Consider the following 25,061-nt stretch of genomic DNA (forward strand, 5'->3'; position numbering starts at 1 on the left):
GGGAAGCCTGAAGTATCCTAAGGCTGAAAGACTGTTTGTGCAGACGTCGCTTACCAGGCATGGCTTGCCCCAGAATGATTTGGAATGATCATATTATAAATGCATAGACTTCCAGGGCTACATGTAAACCGAATGCCATCTCATAAATTATTCATAATAGCCCACAGGTATAATTATCCAGAGAAGTGAAAATGAAGGAAATTACTTCCTATTAATGTTTGCTTATTCAGATAATTATTTTACTTATTTTTATTCAGATTTTAATCCTAAATTATCTGAGTCCAGCTCACACAATATATGTGTACTTTGCAAGCATTGTCATGTGATATAAAACCATAAAAGATGCATGAATCTTGTGTGTTTCTGTTTTTTCACCAAATGATACATTTTATTTCAGTCCTCTCAGGTGTGTTTTCAAACAACTTCCTCCTTTATTTCAAGTGCTGAATACAGACTTGCCGTATTCCTAGACAAGCTTCAGTGCATTACAGGATTTAAGAAGGGTGCCGAGGTTGATGAAAGTGGCGCTCTCCAAGCTGCCATGTATAAAATATGAGTGTCGTATATGGAAAATAAAAGGCCTCTGCATGAAAGAACGTCAAGGAGAACAAAATTGCTCTAGGTCTTACTCTGCAAACAGGCATATATACAAATGTTTTTGCTAATGCGAGTAGTCCCATTGAATCAAATTAATCATGTTTGGTGTTTAAGATAAGGACTCAATCCTCTAACCTCTCTAGAACAAGTGCAAAATTTATTACAGCTCTTTCTCTGCTTTGCAATAGCTGGAGTAGGCAATGTCCATGTTGCCTCTCAGCCTTTGTAAAAGGGACTAAAGAAAAAGAGAAGAATTATCTATATGTATTTCTCCTTTTAAAATTAATTTTGGCCACTCTATTATGTTATTTTTATAGTGTTTCTGTGAATGACAGCAACCTTGATTTGTCATAGTTTTTTCAAGCATGACAAAGAGCTAAAGCTAATTCTCAAATTAATTTCATTGTCTGCTCTTTGCTTCTTTTGATGCACTGTCTTCTATTTTTAGTTAGTGCAGATCATGGAAAGTAGGTTCTTCAGTTAACATAAAATCAAGCACCCCAACTCAGTCAAAAGAGCAAGGGGATTGAATTATTTCTTTTGACTTTATGTGTTGAGATCAGACAACTTGTGTAATTTTAGTTGTTTTAGCTTTTCCAGCTGATAGTGGCAAGAGACTTCTTGTAGGGTCACACATCTGATTTTTCTTGGCTGCCTTCCTTAGTATGGGATGAATTAGCTTATACAGTTACTGTCAACTCCTCATTATAGAGAGGTTGTAAATTACTGACTTAAATAATGGCTTTTAGAGAGCTGAGAGACAGTGAATGGTTTCATTGGTATTTTTGCAGTTCAATCCGTTGGGAATCCTCTTCAGATACAGTGCTGCAGCTGCACGGTGGCAGCACCACTTTCAATACTGGGCTCCTATAAAGCAGAAATGAAGGGGTGGTCTTTGCTTTTTCTTTATCTGTTCCTGAACCCTCCATAACTTGAATTAAAATGCATGTAATTCTTGATGTATCTTGATGAAAAAACTTTGCATGTTAATATCTACACAGACTAGTAAATAATACAGTAGCTCTGGAGAGTTTGGACTAACAAAGATATCAAATTAGTAATGATATATAATTGTCTTGGAAAATAGGACAAGGGATAATGGTTTTGAATTGAAAGAGTGTAGTATTAGACTGGATATAAGTAAGAAATCAGAAAAATTCTTTACTACAAAGGTGGTGAGGCACTGGAACATGCTGCCAAGAAAAATTGTGGATGCCCCATTCCTGGAAGTGTTCAGGATGAGGATTATTTGATCCCTGAGCAATCTGGTCTAATAAGGGTGTCCCTGCCTATGGCAAGGGGGTTGGAATGAGATCATCTTTAAGGTCCCTCATAATTCAAACCATTCTATGATAATTAGGTTTGATCAGTTGCAGTTGATACATGTTGGTCTGTAAAAATGCTTACCTGTGAATTTAAAAATTCTGAAACTATTCACCTTAGTAATTTTAAAGTTAATCAAAAGCTTTAAATGAAAAAAAAAGATTGGTACTCAGAATTGGTCATCTTGCTGTAGTCTTTGTTTCTTTGTGAACTGCAGTAGTGTTGGTTTAGCAGAATTAGAATTGCATGTCCTTTCTAGGGACGTAGGGTTTGCAGTAGGAGGTGCAGTGGTGCATTTTGGCCATGATGGGCATTAGGTAGGGTAGCACTGCATCACTGACACCAGCAACTCCCGCAGACTTCAACAGAAGAGAACATAAATGAGGATGAAAAAAGACCTGGTGATAGAAATCCATCTGGCTCTTACATCTTTACCTCATCAATTATGAACTCCTTGTGTTTGTGTTCAGGGACTTTAACAGCCCCTCACGATACATCTCCACCCTGTGCTGTCTTCTCTCATTCACACAGATGAGCTGGTGCCAGCTTCCATCATCAGATGAGTAAAACTGTGGATGTCAGTTTGTGTGACAGTTTATCCATCTATGTTCGCTCCATTGTCAGAAGATGGCTGTCATCAAACTTGGATATGAAAATGTGGGTGTAAGTAAATCAAACAGTCAAAGAACTTCCTGCTGGCAGTGAGATTCAGAAACTTTGTAGAAATACCTTCAGACTCCTGGATCCCTGAGCCAGTTGACTCAGATCCACTAAATTTTGCAGACATGAACCTCTGGGGAGTAGACAGTCTGTTCCAGTCTGGAATACCACTGAAGACTTTCCACATTTTTACATTTCACTTCTATGAAACGAAACCCCCAAAAATTACCATTGACACTATGAAAAGGGTCATGCCTGCACTGTGTGTTGTTAGCCAGACCAGCACACAGAAGAAGGATGGAGCCAGGGCTCATGCTGGGGAATGTCTGATTGTCAGTTCCTCTATCCCTGAAGGGTCTTTGTCAAATGGTACAGCATTCTGTCTTTTCATCTTATTTCATGACCTTTAGCTGATTGTTTTTTCCTATTGCTTTGGATATCACTCTGTCCCCTGCATCATCTTTTTCTTCCGCTCCCTGCTTTATAATTTTCTCTATTTCTATATTTTAGGAAGGTTTGATCTTAGCAGAGTTTGGTTAACAGTGTCTACATTTGAACTGTGTTGAGTTTCAGCATTTGAGGGCTGCTCGCTTTTCTCCTGGAGGTATAGATGGAAGAAGGATAGAGTCAGCCTGTCATAGCTGGATATGTGATGTATCTATTTTTGTTGCCAAATGTTGGAGTCTTTTGCTGACATCAGGATTTGGCAAATTGTCCCTTTTGATAGGGGTTTTGAAGAATTCCCAGTATTTAAAAGACTTAGTCTGCTACTGGGGATGGTGGTTCTAGAACAGGGACTCCGTGACTGCTCTTCCTCTTTTGCTTAAGCTGTGAAGAATATTAGTAAATTGATAATGAATGATGTCTTACTTTTTTTGTACTGTTTCCAGAAGTCCATTAAAATCAAATATTCAACTTCTGTTTGATTTTTCCTGTGTTTCTCAGCAGCATTTTACAAACTCCTCTGTAAAACCTTGGAAATGTAAAGTGTGCAATTGTTAGGACATAAAGAACAACTTGTATGTGTAATTAAAAAAAAATAAAAAAATTCAAGAACCTTGATTGGAACACATTTCTAATTTTAGGAAAATAAAGAAAATAATTACACAATTACTTTCCTTAAATGAAAACCTTTCAGGGAAAGAAAAAGATACTTCAAAAATATAAGGCATGAGAAGAGTTTTTTAGATTTTTCTAAACTTTAATGAAATGTGAAAGTTCATCCTTGGGCATTAAAATCTTTCTGTGCTGTGGTTCAGTATCTCTCATTTGTCCACTTCCTTTGCTTTCCTCTTCACTTTAACAAGTGATCACGTGCACCAGCTAAATGTCTGATAAATCTCCAGGCAAAGCTGGGTTGACTTGTGTGGAACTGACTTTAAAAATATTTGATGGAACATTGCTTCAGTCTCTGAATACTTGTCAGCTTAGATTTATTACAGCTGCTCCCACTGCAGAGATGTGCACTTGGGTCCTTAGGGATCTTTCCCTCTCTTTTGCTGTGTGGTTGCAGCTATTGTGGTGTCACAGTCGATCAATTATTCACTTTGACACTTTGGAGTCCAGCAAGACGTTGGTAGAGTAACATCACCAAAACTTCTGGGTTACTTTTCTCTCGTTTGTGGGAATGTGTTGGTGTTTTCAAGTGAAAATGCTTTTTGATTGGTGGAGCTTTTTGTTTGTTTGTTTGTTGGCATTTTTTAAGTGAATGAGTGGATGCTGCATTTTATTCATTCAGGGAGAAAATGTTCCAATGTCTTCTGAAGGTTCACGTAGTGCATACCTGTGTAATAAGTGTGTTTGGTATCAACAATTTTCCCTAATAGATACTTTTCTATTTCTGTATTTTATCTAGTCATAGCCCAAGTTTTTGTGTGCAGAGGTGGATAGCTGTATATGGTTGATGTGGGAATAGGAATGATAAGAGATTACTTTAATAATCATCATTAATAAATAAATCAGTCTTACGAAATGATTGTCATAGGGATAATGTGCTCTTTATTTTCAGCAATTCCAACAAGAAATTTAGAGTTTGTATAAAATTATAGCTGGCATGACACGTTTCTGTAATTTGTAAATTAGATATTCTTAAAGATACTTTTTGCCCCTCTGAAAATACCGATGATTTAGAGTACTCTGAATCAGCAGGAAAAAATAATTTTACTTAAATGAGTGAAGCACATTCTTTCAATGTTATAAGCAAAGATGGCTTAGTTACATATCTGCTATTGATTGTAACACTATGAATAAATTGTTGTTTAAAAAGCCCGCACCAAAAAAGCCCCAACGAAACTCTACCACAAAACAAACCTCGCCAAACCTTTAAAAAAAAAAAATCAATGCTGCCAACATACAGAGTAGAGTCAATTGGAACTGCTAATAAATCAACAACAATTTTAATTAAATTGGAAACCTTTGAGCAGTCTGACCAGAAAAAAAAAATATAGCCTATGTATTACCATATTTGTGTCTCAGGTGGTTTGAGAAAAACTTCAGTAGTCAAGGTTAAACATGCAGTAAGTATATTTATTGCTCTTAGTAACATAAAAAAGTATATTCTCTAATGTCTTAAGTGGAAGTATCATTTAAGATTTCAGTCAGCATCTCTCTTCTGCCCTCAGGATAAAATCCTTCTCCCTCCCTTTCCCTGCACCTGTACAGGAAAAGTGTAGGTCAAAACTAAAGAACCTTTTAGTGTTACTGGTCAGCTGTGCTATTTAAAGTTCTTCTAAGTGGAGCCCTGTAGAGCTGGTCATTCATCACTTTAGAGTGGACTGAGTTAGCACTGTGAGGTCAGTTAAATGTTCCTTCAAGAATTTTCTTCTGAGCGTTGGAGAGTAAAAGTATAAAAGTTGACTTGTTACCAGCCCTTGTCAGAGAAACTACAGTTGGCAAACTTTAAACTGGTTATGATCCTGACACACAGCACTAAGCCATCCTCTGCTTCATGAAGAATTGAGATTTAGATTGACCCACTTTTCCTTTATCTAACAAATTGCAGGTTTGCTTCTGTTCAAACAGAACTAACTGAAAATTCAGTTTCCAGGAGAAACTAGGTGAGTTTGTTCTGGAGGCAAATTATTTTGATTGAAATATGTTTTTTTATATTTTTTCCTCAAGGTATTTACTTGATGCTCTAGACTTTTCTCCTACCAATAAAAGAAAGAATACACAAAAAATACATAGTAAAATACTTTCCCTTGGTTTTACTGAATGAATGTCTTCAGCAAATATGATAATTTAAAGGATTTTAGCCCACAAGAGTAAGGTGAGGTAAGGTGGTGGAGAAGGAATCACATGTTGCACACAATCTGTAAAGCTGGAAGCAGAAAACTTCAATGAGGAATGGAAATGGAGGAGAAATACCAGTATTAACAGTACAGTGCAGTAAATTTTGTCATACTAATTCTCAGTTCATTGAGGAGAAGGCAGTTTTTACCTGAACATACCTGTTATCTCAGAGGAACTGGGTGAGAATGAGTTATCTATAAGGTAATTGGACTACTTGAGTATTTCTATAAAACACAAATAATCTCACCTGGAAAGGTAGTGGCTACCTGGCAGTTTGGAAGTTTTTAGTCTGAAGCTCTGGTTGTTTAAATAACTGCAGCATCCTATGCAAGGTCCACTTCCACGGCTGTCTCAGAGAACTTGAGTACGCTCTGGGCTGGAGCAGTTGCTTGGCTGGGGTGCCCAGCACAAGCCTAGAAAGTGCTAATGTACTCCTGGAAATGGGTAACTGGCTGTTTCGTGCCGGCATGTTCTCCATGGTGATCATTAAGGGAATTGCCACCATACTTTTACCTCCTTCCTTCAGCCCACAGATACTCTTTTACATAGGTACTGAATCAAACCCATTGTTTTGGCTCTGAGAATAAGGCATGGTATTTAGTCTTCATTGCTTCTGTGCTGTGTGAAGTTGTTCATTGTCCTGGGGTTAAAGGTCCCTTAGGCTTTCTGCTGTATGAAGTACACTTCTCTTGGGTATTTCCTACCAGCATCAAGAGTAGGCTTAGCTAATGTGCTGTGTCATGTTTACATTTTACTGCTGTCTTATTTTCTACACTAAGATTTTAATTGAAACTTCCTTGCTCACAAGGTTATTTTAATCTATTGAATATTTTAGTAGAATTTTAATTTTGGGAATGTAAATTTGTGCTTTAAAGTTAATTCATTTTATTCTCTTGGCTGAGCTCAGGTTTGCTGTTGAGGAAGAGGGTTCCAACCACTGGATAGCTTCTCCAGGGTGTAGGATACTTCATGTGGTGTTCTGTATTCATGTTACCAGGCTGGAAATTCTTAACTGGGTTCTGTTATTTTCTTCCTTTTTAAAGAAATCCAGCTTGCATTGTTATGTGTGTCAGTGCTGTCTGTTTGTTTATGGGTTTTTTTTTTGGGTTTTGGTGGGTTTTTCTGGCTGTTGTTTTTTTATTCTCTCAAAACCACATTTGAGAGCTAAGTGTCAGGCTTAGCTGCAACCACAAACAGTTTTTGATCCAGGTGTGGGGTAGAAAGATGAAAGAAAATAGTCTTGTCTAAATTAGTTATTTATAAGGACAAGAATTTAAGTTTTGAAGAGTGCAATATAGATTTGCAAATGTCTAAAAACTTAGGGAAGTGTTTCAAGTTTGAAGTTCTTAAGAACACAATTTTCTTATGATCTGAGACTATGAAATTATTTTAAAATTAATATGTCAAGTTATTAAAGGGTTTATATATGTAGTATTATTAACTATGATCACCCTATTTCAGTTGTTCAGATGAAGTTAGTAGTAAGCCAAAAATTTTGAAGTGTTCTATTTCTTGGTGGATAACCAGCATTATAAAGGGAGAATTTTGGTGTGAAAAGCCGGTGCTCAGGGCTTCTTTGGATGGATATGCTTTCAAGGCAAGCTTAATTAAATAATAATTCATCTGCTCTTTGTGTAACACATAGTGTCCTCTAGGCCCCATGCTGCTATTTTCTATAAAGAGTTTGTTTACTATTCATGGCTACACTGTAAGTTTCAAGTGCTTCATGCCTATTTTAAATTCATGATTAGATAAACAGTTTTGTATTTCACGTACAGGCTGAGCCAGTATTCATACTGTATTGTTCAGAGACAAGTACTGTGTGAATGCTGCTTGGTTAATCAAAGTGACTGAGTACCTTGTTGTTAGCTTTCACTTTGAACCTCATACCTAATTTGCCCTTTTCAATTAACACCCCGCACACCCCCATGATAAATAATAGTGTATGTGAGGCCTTGACTAAACAATTTCATTAAAAAAGAAAGATCCATTTATTTCCTATTCCATTTATTTCCCATCAGTTGAAGGCCTGCCCTTAGCTTTCAGCAGGCTGCCTGTTGAAGAGCAGATGCTAAAGTATCAAAGCCCTCTCTTCTAGATGCTGGAGGGCTTTGTCCATGTGTTCATACTAGTTGTGACATTTAGTGGTAGAATCCTTTTCATCTTTGTCTTTGCCCCATGTTCCAGGGTCTACTTGCCCTGTACTCAGGTCTGGTGAGGTCACACCTTGAGTCCTGTGTTCAGTTTTGGGCCCCTCAATTCAGGAATTACATTGAGGAGCTGGGGCAAGTCCAGACAAGGGCAACAGAACTGGTGGAGGGTCTGAAGGGTGAGTCTTTTGAGGAATGGCTGAGGGAGCTGGAGTTGTTTAGCCTGGAGGCGACAGAGGAATGACCTTACTACTCCCTGCAACTACTTGGAAGGAGGTTGTAGCCAGGTGGAGATTGGCCTCTTACTCCAGGCAACCAGCGAGAGGGCAAGAGGACATGGCCTCAAACTGTGCCAGGGAGGTTCAAGATGGACATGAAGAGGGATTTTTTCACAGAAAGGCTGATTAGATGTTGAAATGGGCTGCCCAGGGAGGTGGTGGACATACCGTCCCTGGAGGTGTTCAGACAGGGATGGGACATGGCACTGAGTGCCATGATCTACCTTGGAGGGTGGTGTCTGGTCACAGGTTGGACTCAGCAGTTTCAGAGATCTTTTCCAACATAATTGATTATGTGATTCTCTAGTAATTGGTGGGTATTGCTGGGGTGTGTTGCTTTGCTAACTTCTTTAGGTTATGGGACAATACGCTGTTAATTCTGTTCCATGTCTTGGTTATTTCTGCCATTCCTTGTGAGCCACACTGTATGTGGTCTACCACCTCTTAAATACACAATATAAAGACTGTTCTAATATACAAGTCATCAGGGAGACAGGCGAGTTTTTTGTAGCTTATATGTTTAATAAATGCTCAGAATTTATTTACCTGAAGTATATTAAAGAATATTTACCTGAAGTATTAAAGGAAAACAAGGAATGTAGAAATGACAGACAGCTTGCCATCTTCCCCTTTGGCCTGTGTGTGTGAAGTAGGTGAAAAGTATTCTGCTAAATAAAATCTCTTGTGGATGGGCAGAACAGCAGTTTTGTGATTTTATATTCAGCATGTTTTAAAATGGAAGGTGAGCTGAAGAGCTGTTTGGAAGATTGCTGCATGGTCAGTAGGGAAAGGAGAGAGATTCTGTATTAACTAGTACAAAAGACTTCTGCCTATTAGGGCATCTACTCTTCATTCTGTCTGACGATTTGTTATCTTTCATAATTTTTAATGTGTCAGTCTACTAGAACTCTTCCAAGGGAAGTGCTTCTACTGCTAGGTTTTGTTTCTTTAATCTGAAGCCAAGGTCTAAAGGAATAAACTTAAAATGTTTTCAAGGGTAATAGTATCACCTGGAAAAGTAAGTTATGGGTATTTGGATATTTCAAATTATGAAGGACTGTATGTGTTATGTAGGTTGCTAATTCTGCTGTGCTGAATCCCGTGTATTTAAAGTTACACTGGAACAAAAATGCTTCTGCTGACAGTTAATTTCTCTTGCTGAGTGCATATATATGTCAGGGTTTTTGCATTCACAGCTAGTCCAGCAAAGCTTTCATCTCTGGTTTTCATGGAGAGCTTGTGGGAAGAATACTGCACTGTTTTTTTTTTTCTCTGTACTCTTTGGAAACTCGGGAACAAGTGAGAAATTATGTTGATTATACTGAAATAAGATGTGCTTTATCCCTGAAAATGAGTTGCAGAAGCTAGCTTATATGTTTAGTCAGCTAAGGATTCTTTGTGTGCTTAAGTTCTTGCACATCTTTCACCTCTCTCCAAGACCCCAGTTTAAATCCAGCACTTAGGGATATCGCTCGGATTTGTACACTTGCTGGTGGATTGTGGTTCCATAAAACAATGAAAAGATTATGCTTATCCGTGTTTATTCCATCTGTAACAGATGTAATATTAATAATATATATATATTTTACTTAAGTCTCTCAGCTGTAATCCAGTGCAAATTAACTGAAGTTAGAAACAGTCTTTATTTTAGTATTTCAGAGCACTTCAGGAAAGGGAGACACGTCTGAGTGATTACTGCTTGTAGAAGTGCTGGGATAGGTACTTACTTTTTTGCATATAAACAAAATCACGGTGCAACATGTGCTTTCCACAGAGACAGACTTTCTGTTACATTTACTGATACGTAGTTTTAGTGGCATCTTTTATTTTTTTTTTTACACAGAATTTGGGGCTTTAACTTTTTAATACTACTACCTAGTATTAGGTAGTGATAGATGCTGAGGAATGCTGTGGAAAATTCCCTGAACTGTGGAGCTATTTCAGTAGCTAAACTGCTAGCAGTGTTTTCTCTTAAAGCCTCCTACACAATTCTCAATTTTATGGAATAGAAGACATACTGGGAAGGGAAATGAGAGTGATATTATCATTATTCCTAACTGATGACCTGGTCATCAGGTGATTATAATACAATATAATAACTGTGATTAGCACCTCACAGGTACTTTAGTTTTCTGAGATTTTCACAGGTGTTTGTAACTGGAAAGCCTGAGGTACTGTGCACTCAGCTGGATAACCATGTTCAGATGAAATGGGTCCACTTTCAAAAAAAATTGAAGTATGTCTGTTTTTATCACATTAGAATTATCTGTGAGTTTCTGTTTTGAAGTATGTATGAAAGGAAATGTCCACAAATGCACAAAATTTCTCGTCTGTTACTGCATTCACTGGTTAGACAGATCCTAGAAATTAGCACAGACATATTGTATTATGGTTAGCATAAACCATTTAATTACTGTGCTGATTTTCCAAATAGGTCTGTGGATAAATGTTTCACTCCAGCAGCTGAAGTGAGATGAAATGTAAGGACTGGTACAACAGCAACACAGATTTGTAACCCTTCAACAGTAGAATTCTTTTCTAGATTTATTGTTTTCTTAAGAGAATTGCCTTTAGAAGTAAAAATTTAGGTACAGTTTTGAATATGTTTCAAAAGAATAATGGTACACTGGATATGAACAGCAAACAGCATTTCCAGTGTCTGTGTGCTGCGCTGACAGTGTGGGTATGTTATTGCCTGCTTCTTTTAATAGGATTGTGTATATGTTTAGTGAGTGCTTTAAAATAATCCTTTTTTATTATTTTACAATATGATAATATTTCTTTTTAAATGAACAGCATATATGTTCAACATGCATTTTCCAAGAGTATATAATTTATGTGAAAGCTATCATGGTGTAATAGCATTGTATGAAAAGCTCCTTTTCTTCATAAACCCTTATATTTAATCCCTCAAAGCGGCAAGCAACATGCTGGCCAAAGAATTAACTTCAGATTGAAGATAAAGAAGAGGCCAAAGTTAATGACAGCTACAGAAAGCTGAAAGATGTAATTCAAGTAGGAGAGTAACAGCTTGCAAAACAGGTTGCGATATTTGCTTTATGATGAATAACTACTGCAAAAGAAAGTGTGTTTCCTGTGTCTACAGAAAACCACATTTCCTGATAAATAGATTCTTAAACTTGATATTCCTGTGAATATGCAGTAAGTTAGATGGGTTATGTTTGGCATGGTACTGGCTAGCTATTTGACTTTAGAAAATAAATGGTAATGCTGTGTAATATTAAATTAATTACAGTGGTCAGACTTAAAATTTCTGTATCATGTTATGAAATATTGAAATAGAAAGGAAATCTGTTCAAAGGGAGAAGTAATAAATCTTACTTGCAGTTAAAACTTAGAATAAAATATACCATATTAAAAGTCAACAAAATTAAGATTTTCATTACTCTTAAGGTGCTCCCATATAAACACATAGTAAATATTTTGAAAGGTAAAGGTATTTACCAGTTACTTTCATTCATATTCTGTTAGGTGCTTCAGTTCTGTATGAAGTGAGTTTCTAAAATTTGATGTGATGCCTCTAAATGAGGCAGGAGTTAGAGAAGCTAAGTCACACAGGGATTTACAACTAGCTTGAAAACAAGAATTTCTTCATATGATCATTTAATGTCATCTGCTTGGGGTAATGTAAAATACTGTATACATCTCATTGTAGCAATCAAAATGTAAAAGACACTTTCAGGTTTATAATGGACATTTAAAAATAGGTTTTATTGTCATGTGGGTGTAACAGGTAAATCCTGGGTCAGACATTACTTCTGGCCTATATTCTGCCTCAATTCACAAAATTGTAGATGTCTGAAGTTGGAAGGGGCCTCTGGACATGATTTCATCCAGCCCCTCTGGTCAGTCAGGGACACCTACAGCAGGATGTCCAGGGTCATGTTCAAATGGATTTGAAATATCTCTAAGAGGGACACTCCACATCCGCCCTGGGCAAGCTGTGCCAGTGCTTGGTCACCCTCACAGGAGGGAAGAGTTTCCTGGTGTTCGAAATATGATGTTATGAGACCTCTCCTCTGCCCCAGCTCACCTCTTTTCTTCTGTCACAGACTTCCTTCCAGCCTGAGATGATTCAGGAGCTTTTTCAGTTTTCTTGTTTGGATCTCTGTATTCACCTTTCACTTGTGCTGTCATACAGTGCTGCAGGAGACCACTTTGTTACAGATGATCTGCACCTTTGTCCTTTCTTGAAGGTGTAGTTCTCCTGGTGTGCTGCTGCCACTTTCCCATTCCTCTGGGTTGGATCATGTTCTGCACAGTTACTGTGGGGGAAAACATTGCGAGGCTCCCTGCAGTAAACAAGAGTTGTTCCTTAAAGCATAGTTCAAGTACATCGTAACAGTGTTCAGCTGGCACATGCCAGGGTTCAAATAAATGAAGAATTCTATTTGGAGAATGTACTTAAAACCTGCTGGAAACATATAATAATGTAAATACATAGCAACATTCAAGCAGTGCAGCTGTCAAGATATTTTCACGTGCAGAAAGACACTGCTAGTGATTCTTTGCATCACATTGCATTGAGAGTACAGAAACTTGGTTCAAAGTACTATTTATTCCATTGAGAACAGAAACAGGGGATTTACATCTTTATATTTTGCATAGGGTGTCTGTATAGTTTGCTAGAAAATACATCATAAATTAAAGCTTCCTTTAAAAACAACAATTAGAAGTAATATAAAAATGACATACTTTAATCACCATAATTGAAGCCTCTTGGAGAATGAAGCCAATACAGTCTTGGGAGTTAAGTAGGGCAGTTTATTAAAACAAATAGAAGTGATCAGTTCCAAGCTTTCCCAGTCTCAGCCTGTATACTAGTGCAGGGATAAGTACTGCATAAGAGAACACTTTAATGACAGAATCCTCTTATCTCAGATACCAAGTAATAAAAATAGTTATTATTGTCTGGATGCAGCTAGCTTAGCCTTGGCATTAAGTACCACCTGCCTTTTTAAAGCAAGGACTGGTGGTAAAGAAAGGCCACATGAGTCAGGAGGGAGAAGGCTGTGGCTTTGTTTTGTGCATGCTCTCCTACATGGTTCAAAAGGTAAAAGGCAATAATGATTCTTTTGAAGAATTAATATTTCTTCTGTAAATTTCTGACACTAGTTTGTGCTTGAACCAGTTGCAAAGGTTATAGCTTGTAATGGAAGATTGGAAATTTTTTTTTTTAGAAAAATTAGGATCTTTTTATAAAGGTTTGTTGTGTATTGCATGAGAGCAAATAAAACTAGTCTCTTTGTCTCTGAATTCATAATGTTTTGATACTGTAAAAAAACCCCTTGTTTGCGAAATGCATCCAGCCATGGCATAAGCTACCTCTTCCTGAGAAATTTCAGAGTGGTGAGTGTTGGCTTCTCCCTAGAGGCCTGTCTTGAACTGAAATGTTTAAGCTCTACTCTTAAGCCTATTTGAAAGGAATCACAGATCAAAAGTTTTTTAACAAACTTCTAGCTGTAGAAATTGGTGTCTATCATAGCACTCAGTCACTTCACCTTTAGTGGTTACAATGGAGTTAATGTTTTTTCTCTCATTACTTCAGCCTTTAGATCTCAATTAAGCAAAGTAGTCTAGCACAAGCGTATTGTTATGTAGGCAGTCCTGTCAAAATAATGATGCTCTTTAGCTCCTAAGTAAGCACACTTTCATGTACCATGTTAGTACTGTGGAAGGCTTTATTTGAAGAACAGAGATGAGGAGGTAGTACTTCAGCTGGAGGTGGTTCTCCTCTCAGAGATGTCACAGAAAATAACACTATTTAAAATTGTTTTTTTCCACTCTGCATAGTAAAATATTCCCAACACTTAGTTTATTTTTTTCCACTAAGAGTAGTTGTTAGAGTTTTATCTTCCTGTGGTTCGTCTTTCGTTGTGATACAGTCAGCATACAATATTTGACATTTTAATTTTGCGTAGTGTGAATATTTCAAAACACAGGTCAGTGGCCTAGGCTGTAGGAAGACAAATTTCTGTGCCTCTGATGTACCACTTCGTGCTGCTGCTTCTAAGAGATCCAGTTTATCTCTTTCCATTGTGTACCGTGAAGATGGGTCATGAGCATGGACAAAGGGAAAGTTTGCCTTTGAATTTCATTTACCAACATGTCAGCTTTGTCCTAGGTCATGAAATCATTCATCTGAGTCTTAGAAAAGCCTGTACCAGTGCCCTGTTAGGCTTGCTGTCCTGTCTTTAAGGAGCTGACTCTCCTTGTAAGTTCAAATGTACTCATGCAGAGGGTAATCCCCAGAGTCAGCTCTTTCCTATTGACTGGTTCTAGCCTTCAGACAGAGTTTTCTAGAAGAAAACACAGGGAATTTATTGCATCTGCACAATAATATATGCAGCTTTTTTTTTCTTATTTGCGAGCTTGATGGTTTTCTGTTTATAGTCAAAAAAAAAGCAGTGGTGTCTTAAAATCTGAAGTGTCTGTAACACCTTCTACTTGAACTTTCTGAATCATCTGAAGCATTTGATATATTTCTCCTAATGTCTTCCCGAAATACACTGTTCATATTTTGCTGAAATCACTCCCTTCCAAGTCTGCTGAGCTTTTCTTAGTCCTTTTCTTTCACCCTACCAGGGAAAAAAAAAAAAAAAAAAAAAAAAAAAAAGACCGGCAAAGTAATTAGCACAGTCTAGGTTAAATAAAATCACATTATCTTCAGGACATTTCATATACCCTGTTATGAATGACAGCACTGGCATCAATTCACTTCTTCCACTTAAATGCTGTAGTTCTGGTTAATAGGGTTCATGTGATGGTCACATCAAGATGTTCAGAATTGCAGATAATGGTCCTTTGACTCCTTTTGACCTTTCTTCTCTCACTGGATGGGGCAAGCCCTGATTCATTCTTCTGAGATGTTAATTTTTTTTTTTTTAATACATAATTCCTTTGAAAAATACGCTTCCTTATTTCTTACAAAACATAATTACTGCTTCGCTAGTAAGCTATAGGAATGAGATTTTGTCATGGATGACCAGTTAAAACTGGTTTCTTGTTTGATCATTAACTGAATGTTGTAGTTAAACAAACAATTTGCTGACTTAAATGACTCAAAATACTTGGAGAAGTCCAAACCCACTAACTGTTTTGAATGACCTTGAGTTTACAGAAGAACATCCAGTGTAGTCCATGTGTTTTTCTAAGCGTTTCTGGGTTTTTTGCCGTAGGGATGGGCAGCTATATGTGCATCCACATATTTCTATTCAAAACATTTGCTCATTGTTATGTAAACAAAATGTTCAGTGATGGGACATCATTATTGTAATTGTGTGTTTTTATGAATGATTTTCAGTTATGATATGAAGTGGCAGGATAACAATATGAGCAGTCATAATACTATTTGGGAAACAGCCCGCTTCTCATTCTTCATGTAGCCTGTGGGGAAGTTCTTTCATTGCTTCATGTGCTGAAGTTTTTTGTTTGTGATGAAAATGGTGGAATTGCATATTACAGCAAATATGAGTGACTTCCTCACTTTCATTAAGTAGGCTTCAAATTATAATTCACTTAGGTTTTTACTGATTTAAGTGACTTCAGCTTAATTTCAGTCTTGCTGAAGTCAGTAGCTGAAGTGATTTTTACATTATTCATATTTTAAAAAAAATTAAAGCTAGTTTGTGCTAATGGATAGATTCTAAAAGTTGCTTCTTAGTGATGGGTTTTAATGTTGCTGGGCAGTCATAGTAATTAATATGTGTAATGTGTCAGGTTTTATTGTGTGTAAGTATTGGAAAGCTATTATCACATAAAAGGTGTCAACACTATTTGATGATTTATCTGAAGTAAAATAATGTTGGCAGAAATATTTGGCATGACAACTGTAAAAGCTTAGGACAGTGAGAAGTGTTTATATTTATAAAAATCAGGTCCTGCTTAAATTCTCTTCTCTGCCTCCTATACAACATTGAGAGTACTAGAGACTGGCCACCGGCAGTAGTTGTGTACTGACTGTTCGATTACTTTATTGTTAGTGATGACATTTAATGTGATAATTTAAAAAGCTTATTAGAACTGTATGAGCCTATGATGACTTCCTTAGCATTTATAATATGCTCAAGAAGTCATCATAGGCTCATACAGTTCTAAACAGCTCATCCTTCTAAAATCTTCATTCTCTAAGACCACATCTGCAAAATTCAAGCTTTTTGGATGCAAATTGTTCAACTATATTTTTCCCTAAGGACTTTAAATGTTCAGTTTAGTTGATGTGATAATATGCTAGGTAAATTAAGTACTGAAATAAGTACTTCTCAGGTTAGAAATTTCACTGTGCATCTTTCTCCTATCTTGTTGGCTACAGATCTATTGTGTAATGTTGGGGTTTGATTCTTTGAAGCAAGAAAGAGGTTATATTTTATATGATGTTACATGATATTGATAACAGCGGTAATTTTGTCTTTCATGCAGTCATACATATGTATATATAATACTTTAAAGTGCACTTTATTAGGCAGAAAAGTGAAATATACTGTATAACTGATCGTTTTTTCATAGAATATTGTATTTCCATATTTATCCTGTTTATGCTAATCAAGCAATGGCTGTGTATTCATTTTAGCAGATTTTCATTCTGTGCTTGTCGATGTGGCTGTTTTAACTCTGTAGATTTTATGTCTGAAGATGGTCCATAGAAATACAAACAAGGAATTGTATCAGCAGTACTTCATTACCAAAGCTGAGAGATGTCAGACATAATTACTGAGACTAACATCTGGAGTGGTTTATTGAAGGAAAACCTGCCAGTATTGTTAGCACATACAAAGGAGCATTATCCATATGTATGAAGTTTTATAACTGGAGCAAGTTGGGCAAATAATGCAAGTGAAAGGTATAAAGCACAACAAAGATAATTTATGAAATGTGCCTTGCTACAGTGATGTGTTTCCATAAACTACTCAAAAGAAGCTGCATCAAGGTAGTGAGTACTTCCCATCTGTAAAAATTTTAGCAAAATCCTTGGGATTTGAGTTTGTACTGAAGAATGAGGTTAAATGAAATGTGGGACTTGCAGAGAAAAGCTCCAATGCAGCATGTGGCTGTAGAATAACTGTCTCAGTTTTGTGTCCTTTTATTAGGTCACTGTTTAGCTCTTTTAATGGTTACTGTTTGAGATGGTTTTGGAGTGTGGAGGTTGTTGCTACTGGTTCTTCTTGTGCCAGGACTTTGAAAGGATGGTTTGGAAAAAATATCCTTTTGACTCACCTATACTCTCCAGCCTGTCTATCCATAGTCTCTCCCTACCAGCAGAATGGGTGACCTTTGAATATCTGATAATTTTATTTGACAGAAAGCCTGTCACTTACTTTGATGAATGTAAGAGATATAGAAATTGCTGAGGTGGAAATCAAGAAATCTTGCTCTCAGTTGCTTGAAATTTTCTTATCAACTTTTTAACATTTTCTCCATGGGGGTTCCTGTCACAGATAGGATATTGTGCAACTGCTGTTCAGCGCAAGGATTTAGTAGTGGATTAGTGTATTATAAATGCAGACAAAACTATATACATATTGCATCCATATTTTGAGTTTTTTATTACTGTGGGGCTTTTTCTGGTTATGATTTACAGTAGTAGTACCCAGTAATGTTAATAAAGTTACTCTTGTAAATCCTCTGTACCCCATCCATGGTTACTTATCTCTCCAATAGGTGTATTAGAATAATAGATTAAAAGCTGATACTATTGGAGGAACATAATTGATAATTTAAATAGTGCTCCCATGAATACGCTTAGTATTAATTGTAAAATGTCTGTTTTGTCCAGGTTACTCATACATCTCATTATTCTCATTCTGGTCTCATTCACTTTCTGGTCTTTTTTCCCCCCGTTGTTGTCTGTAAGATAGCTTAGTGATTGTCAAAAATAATTAGAATGTTGCTTTCAAATGCTGTTTAAGTGGGACATCAAAGACTACCTGTGTTTTTGATTTCTGGATCTTTTAAATTGTTACATTTTTTAGATATATTTTACATGAATTACTTTAAAATAAGTTTGAAAAAATACCTGGTTCACAAAGTCTTCAGCTAATTCCTGTATCACTTTTGGTAGGTACTATGATATATACTAGGAAATGTAGAAGAAATACATTACTGTAAAATGTTTTCTTGTGTGAACTTGCAAAATGACCTGCCTTTGGAAAGTGATGATCCCAATTGATTGTTTTTCATTGACCTGCATAATATATGAACAGGATTTGTTACATGTAAAATGGAATGCATTTACTGATTGCAGACCAAATATTTGAACTTAAATCCATGTGTTACCCTAAAAGTTACCTTGTCCATAAAGGTGTGGTACATGTCCCTTCCCTGGAAAAATTGAATATCAGGTTGGGTGAGGCTCTGAGCAACCTGATCTGGTTCAAGATGCCCCTGCTCATTGCGGGAAGGTTGGACTAGATGGCCTTCGAGGATCCCTTCCCACCCAAACTGTTCCACTATTCTAAGTGGCTATTAATTGCTGGTTGCAGAGCAGATGGACTGCCCTGTTTTCTTAGCTACGGTAAATACTTGTTTACAGATTTGCCCTCAGCAAGAGTTTCAATTTATGCTTAATTACTAAGAACAAATGAGTCCCCAAGGAGATGTCGAGTATTTCATTATATCTGCAAAGAGCTAGAGTGCTGTTTCAATTACTGTAGTAATTTTTTTCTATACCAGCTATACCCAGTACACTGGAACAGCAGTATTGTTTAGAATCAAATAATGTTTGATTTTAATTTTTTCATTTTTTTCCCTGGTTTTTTATAGTTGTAAGAAATTAGACAATTCTCAAGGAACCTTTAATTACAAAATGTACAGCTGCATTAGAATAAGGTAATAGCCCATTAGTCTAAGGTCTTACATGTCTGAGATTAGTATTTTATATTTAGCAGTCAGATCAACTACACATTTTTTTGCTTACAAAAGTCAATAAAACTATAGTGACTGTGGTGCACCCAGTGTCTTTTAAATAATTCTAGTAAGTCCAAATCATATTGAAGATTTCCTGCTCAGGACACAGTTATATATTCTTAATGTTGGAATTTTCTTTTGGGATGAGCTGAAACTCAGTGATTTGAGATGTATGAGAGATCTCCAGGTCCTTTACAAAAGATGTTTGCTCATATGATGAGTTGCATTTACTTTCAATATTAAGTGAAATAAGAGGCTGCAGTGGATTTAATCTTGGTCAACTGTAAACTTTGTGAAACTCATGCATAATGTATATGGATAATGTGAGTAAATTAACAGTAGTCTAGTATTTATTTCAGAAGTAATAAACACTGTAATTCATTACACTGATATGTCAATTTTTCATTTAGATCTCTTTTTTGCATAGGAAGAAATACTGAAAATATGGTGCTTGACAGTCTTACGGATAAAAATGCAATATATAATGTGCCAGTTCAGAACTGAAACCTCTATTTAATGAAGCTATGCCAATGCAGCAGATTTATGTTGCAAACAAATCTTCTGCATCCGAGTACCAAGTTCAGCACTTGTTTCTGTACGTATTACTGGTTTGGTTTTGCTCAAAAGACAGTAAGTAGAGCATTTATTACCAAAGCTAAAACACAGCCTAAAAACAAACTTATCATGTTTCTGAACAGAATGATGATCATTATTTAAAAGAGCGTGCATCCTGCTCCCTCCCTTCCAAACCCCTTTAATAACCTTCATGTAATCCTTTAATCCTGTAAGCTTTTATCTGGGGCTTTGTATATATTACCAGAGCAACTTACTTTCATTACAGCATCATCAAAGAATGGATTTCTGATGTTCTGTAGTGCACAGGGAGAATTAAGAATTTTTAAAAACCAATTCCTTTCTGTTAGTGCTTTTCCTTTTGGATGTATTTCCCACCTGTTTCTCGTAATATATTTGAAAACCTTGCAATTTAATACATTTCCGCAAAACTACTTAGTGGGGAATAACTTCAGGTTCATGAGGAATGTCATGTAACTCACTTTAATAATTTATGGTCTAAGAGTTTTTTTCCACATTGTGTAACAAGCTGACCTTTTGCAATTGCCAAGACAGGAGGAATAAATGACATTGCTGCATTGAAACAGATGTATAGAATGAGTGTTGCATTTTAGTTTTGAAGGCTGAAGGTCTGATCATGTTCAAATATTATTAGTGGTTGATGAAAAATTAACATTTAACTAATTTTCTTAAAAGCTTGATTGCTACAAAAAAGGTTCCATTTAAATTAACATTTATGTCAATACTCTGATCTTTATTCAGGACAGATCTGTAAGTTCTTCAATCAGCTGTAGTTAATTTAAATATAATGTATGCATTTAATTTTTATTGATTGGATTGAAATTAGTGGTAATGTCCAGTTGTTGCCACTAAATAGGCTGCAAAGTCCTATATTTGTTTTATGCTTTAAAAATGGGATAGGCTTTGTGGAAGTTTTCTCAGAAGACTCTTGGTACGGGTAAAATCCAGCATTTTATTAAAAAAGCATGAATTATATGGAAACCTATACATTTCATAGTTCTCTCTGGTAACAAAAATTACTGGAGAGATATCTGTATGTTGAAGGACTGGAAATGCCTCTTCTTGGATAGTTTTTGCTGCCATCCATTGACAGCAGGAATGTGGCTGCTTCTCACTTTGTGGATGTCATCTTTGGAAAAACTGTTCTTTTTTTCACAGCCTCTCTCAGGAACGTGTATAAAAGTTTGACATCTGTCTACATATGAAGTGTTTCTACATGATTTTGTAGGGAAAAAAAGTAGCTAAACTAAGAGGAAATACAGCTTTCTAGGCTAAATTTGAGGCATATTTTATAACCATGATTTACGTGAACAATAACTATCAGTATTTGGGGAACAAGTTGATGTCCAGTTTTGTTATATTAAATCAACCTGCTTAGAAGGACTGAAAATTATAATCAATTCTTTTGAAGAATCTGCTGAGGATTACATTTTTAAGGGAGCGATATACTTGCTGAAAACATTTTATGTTATTTACTTACTGTGTTCTTTCATTGTTTCACTGAAAAGTTTGGGACAAGTGTTTGTCAATGCAAGTGTTCAGTTTATAAACTGTTGCAGAGAAATGTAACAAGTATTGAAAGAGGCCTGGATTATTCTCAGTGGCATGAAAATAATTCTTAAGTCTCCAGATTTTGTGAGGAAGGAAAAATGTCACATTGACTGTCCATAAAAAGAAGGGAGAATTTTTTATTAAGCCTTTATAGAATTCACAAAATACACTTTGTTGATGGAATGTTAATTTTATTTTTAATTCAAGGTTAAAATAACAAACTGGTTAGTTGATGTTGGCATGTTCCAGTGATTGGTCACTGCAGATGGAAAAGTTACTTGCTGGTTTTATTCCACGTATATCCTCTTCTCTCAAGAGCTTTATTTCAAAGCTGCATAAAAAAAACTTAGCTAGAGCTATATAAATGGAAGCTGGAAAGGAATAAAATTTAATAAAATATTTTCAGTTACTCTAATAATAATTCTGATTTTCTCTGTTTCTATTCTATAGGTTTCACAAATTTCTCTGTTTCCTTTAATTTCTTTCAACTACTGTTTTAAGATTTACTGAATAATTATTTTTGATCATGTCTCTTTTGATGTCTCTTTGCATTCTTAATTTTCCTTTTATAAAGAAAGGATGTGAGGATGTTCACTTCTATTTTTAAAGCCAGTGGTGTTTTTTAAGCAGTCTTGAAATAAACTTGCTTATTCAGATCACTGGCTCTCACTTGCAGTATGCCAAAAAGACCTCCCATTTATTTCTTTCTTTATTTTTGTACATCTTTCTGTTCACTCTCTCCTGTTCTTCAGAATAAATACTTAGTTTTCATTGTCATTTAGGGAACTTAGGTACAGAAATTAAGGATATTTGCTGTCTGTGTTAGTTAGGGAAAATGAAAAAAACCCAGTGTATCCTCCCAAAATAGATAAATAAATACATCCAAGAGGATTTACTATTTTTATATCAATAGAAATTCAGCACATTCACTTGCTGTGTGCAGGGACCTTTTTCAGTATCTTCATCTGGTAAAACATGCAAGTTGAATAACAAAGTTGAATAACAAGGTCATGTTTTCATGATCTTGCACATGCTGTATGATAAATTGCTGTTGTCTGTTGGATTAAATACAGTGGAGATATGGTGGGAAGGAAAGAATGGTGGATGATTTTTCTTTCCCTGTGTTCTTCAATCAACCTTGACAATTGAAAAAAGGCAGTCTTGGTGAGGAAACAGTTGCAGGATTTTCTGGGAAGAATTTTAATACAACTAAATCAACATCCTTTGCTTATTGATGGGTAATTTTTGGAGATGACTTCTAGTGGAGGGAAAAAAGACATCCCTTATATAAACTGACAGCTTCTTGCACTGTGGGACTTTGTAAATGAATAAACACCTGATAAAGCCCAGAAGAAGTTACAGAAATGTGAGAAATTGTTGAATATTCTTCTCCAAATTGTACTACACCTAATTTAGGAGCTTTTTCACCATTTCATGGTGTCTGCACTGCTATTGTGACCTGCTTTCAACTACATGCGCAGCTTTTGTTGTCACAACAGGACCCGGTGGGGCAAGAATGAATGATTTGACTTAACTGTTTTTCTGCAATATTTATGTCTAGAAATCACTACTATTTCCTGTTTGAGCATTCATATCTCTAAGGAACATGGGCTTGCTTAGTCAATAAAAGTTGGAATCATGAAGGGGGCCCTTGTCAAAAAAAGAGTGCTTCTGCCTGTTCCTGTCAGGTATGCCGTAAAGGAAGGGTACTGAGAAAGTTGCAAGAAACTGAAAATAGCGTTTTAGATTGCATTTCCAACCTTAAGTATATAACATCACTGAGACTGCACACTGTAATTACATTGTCAATTGAGAATTGCTTAACACTTTTGATACTTTAAACTATGACAGACTAATTCTGAGAAACGTTATTTTAGTTCTGTGGCACTTGCAGTGGTGCACAGCTGCTTGAAATCTCTGAATGTACTGAATGTACACTACTTTCTGCTTGAAATTGGAGACAAAAAGGAACCTCTGAAATGAACTGTCAAGCTTCCTTTAAGGGAGATGATTCAGATCTAACCTTCCACGGTAGGTGGTATCGCTGGAGATGAATGAAGAATTCCGCAAGATGTAATGCCATTTTGCCAGCAGGAAAACACTTCACATTTAAGATAAAAATGCCTTTTGAAAGCTCCTGGCAGACACAAAGTGACAAGGTAGTTCCTAGGCATTAGGTCTGTATCTGGATGGAAGACATCAGAAGTACAACCCTGGGACAATATATTTAAGGAAAGTTAGGATGAAATGAAAGTAATAGAGACTGAATTTGTCCCTGAGGTCTTTTTGCTCAGAAATCTTGTAAATGTCACATTTTAGTTTTTGTAAACTTTATTTAAAATAAGATTCCTTGTGCTGCAGTGTGTGTAACTGTCAGGATGTATTTGTGAAGCTGCATACCTGTCAGTCAGACCAGATCTCTGAGATTTTACAGAGCTACTGCCTCATATGCCACTTTCATAAACTTCTCATAAGTCCTTTCATCAAAGATGGAGAAACTTGATAGTGAAGTTGTTAGTCCAGTTGTTTGAGTTCTGGGGTTTTTTTTTTTGGTTTTTTTTTTTGTTTTCCTGCTGCCTTAGTCTTTAAAGATGTTCTAAGTTGAGTCCTTTCATTTATTTTTGACAAAAACCAACTGTGGAAGATATCTCATTCTTGTAGTGTGAATCATACACAAAATGCTGTTCTTCAGTTGTCTTAAATTATACCTCACCAGCAGTTGAAGTAAATACCCTGTAATCTTTGAAATGTGTGGCACGTGTAGTGAAATCAAATCCTTTTTGTTTTCTTGGTCTTGTTTCCTTTTTTATAAATCGTAAGGGATGCATTTAAACCTTGACTAGATTCTCTTGCAGACTTGTCTTTCCTTGATGTACCTCCCTAGGTTTCTTAGATTTTCTCCTGGCGCACATCATCACATCCAAAATCAGAAGTGGTTTCGATTAATTTTGTAGTGCATCTATCAGACATTTTTGGTTATGGTAGTTTATGAATATATACAGTTATATATGGAGACATGTATACAGAGAATCTGTATCAGTCATTTTCACTTTATAATCTCCTGTGAGGAACTTCAGACACTACAGAAGTAGATGAAGACTAATCCAGTTGAAGGAGTAATTCCAAATAAATGTTCTACTGGAGTGCCCTACTGGTTAGGCTTAGAAATCAAAATAGCTGTAAGTCAGATGCAGTCACTTGCAGAAAATATGGCAGGATAAAAACCCTTTGAAAAAGTAGATGGTATGGATTTTCTTTTTTGAATCTTAGTGCTCTGGCATGTCATTAAAATGACAAGCTGTACATCCTAGCACTGTCTGTGAGATCGTTGTCAAAAACCAGATAATTACCTAACAGTTGCTTAATTAGCTAATGGCTGCTCAACTGAAGTTATTCTGAGAAAGTATCCTATTATATTTAGCAATATATTTTTTACTTTTCCTTTTTATTTGAAAGAATAGTTTTTACATAATTTTCAATATGTGCCTTTGATATTGTGTTAGCTAATTGCTAGAAGAAAAAAAAACGTGTCTGTGTCTTCTGTGAGGCTTGATTCATTATAGTCTTCTCTCCCCCAAAGTTCTCATAAAGTGATAATAACAAACAGTTTTACCAGATACAGGTTGTCTTACTTTATTTAAAAGATAGTAGAAAGGGTTAGTTACCTTACATGCATACCTTTGTTGTGGCTCTT

The 25,061-nt window shown here is 36.1% G+C and overlaps 1 protein-coding gene across 10 annotated transcripts in view; it reads left to right on the forward strand.

The window, feature by feature from the left end:
- PTPRM (protein tyrosine phosphatase receptor type M) overlaps positions 1 to 25,061 on the forward strand; it is a 442,950-nt gene that overhangs the window by 57,249 nt on the left and 360,640 nt on the right. The window lies entirely within an intron of this gene.

This window comes from Pseudopodoces humilis, chromosome 1, assembly GCF_049639895.1.
Source record: "Pseudopodoces humilis isolate 2021_Gansu_Grassland_sample_001 chromosome 1, ASM4963989v1, whole genome shotgun sequence".
In the NCBI taxonomy this organism is placed as follows: domain Eukaryota; kingdom Metazoa; phylum Chordata; class Aves; order Passeriformes; family Paridae; genus Pseudopodoces; species Pseudopodoces humilis.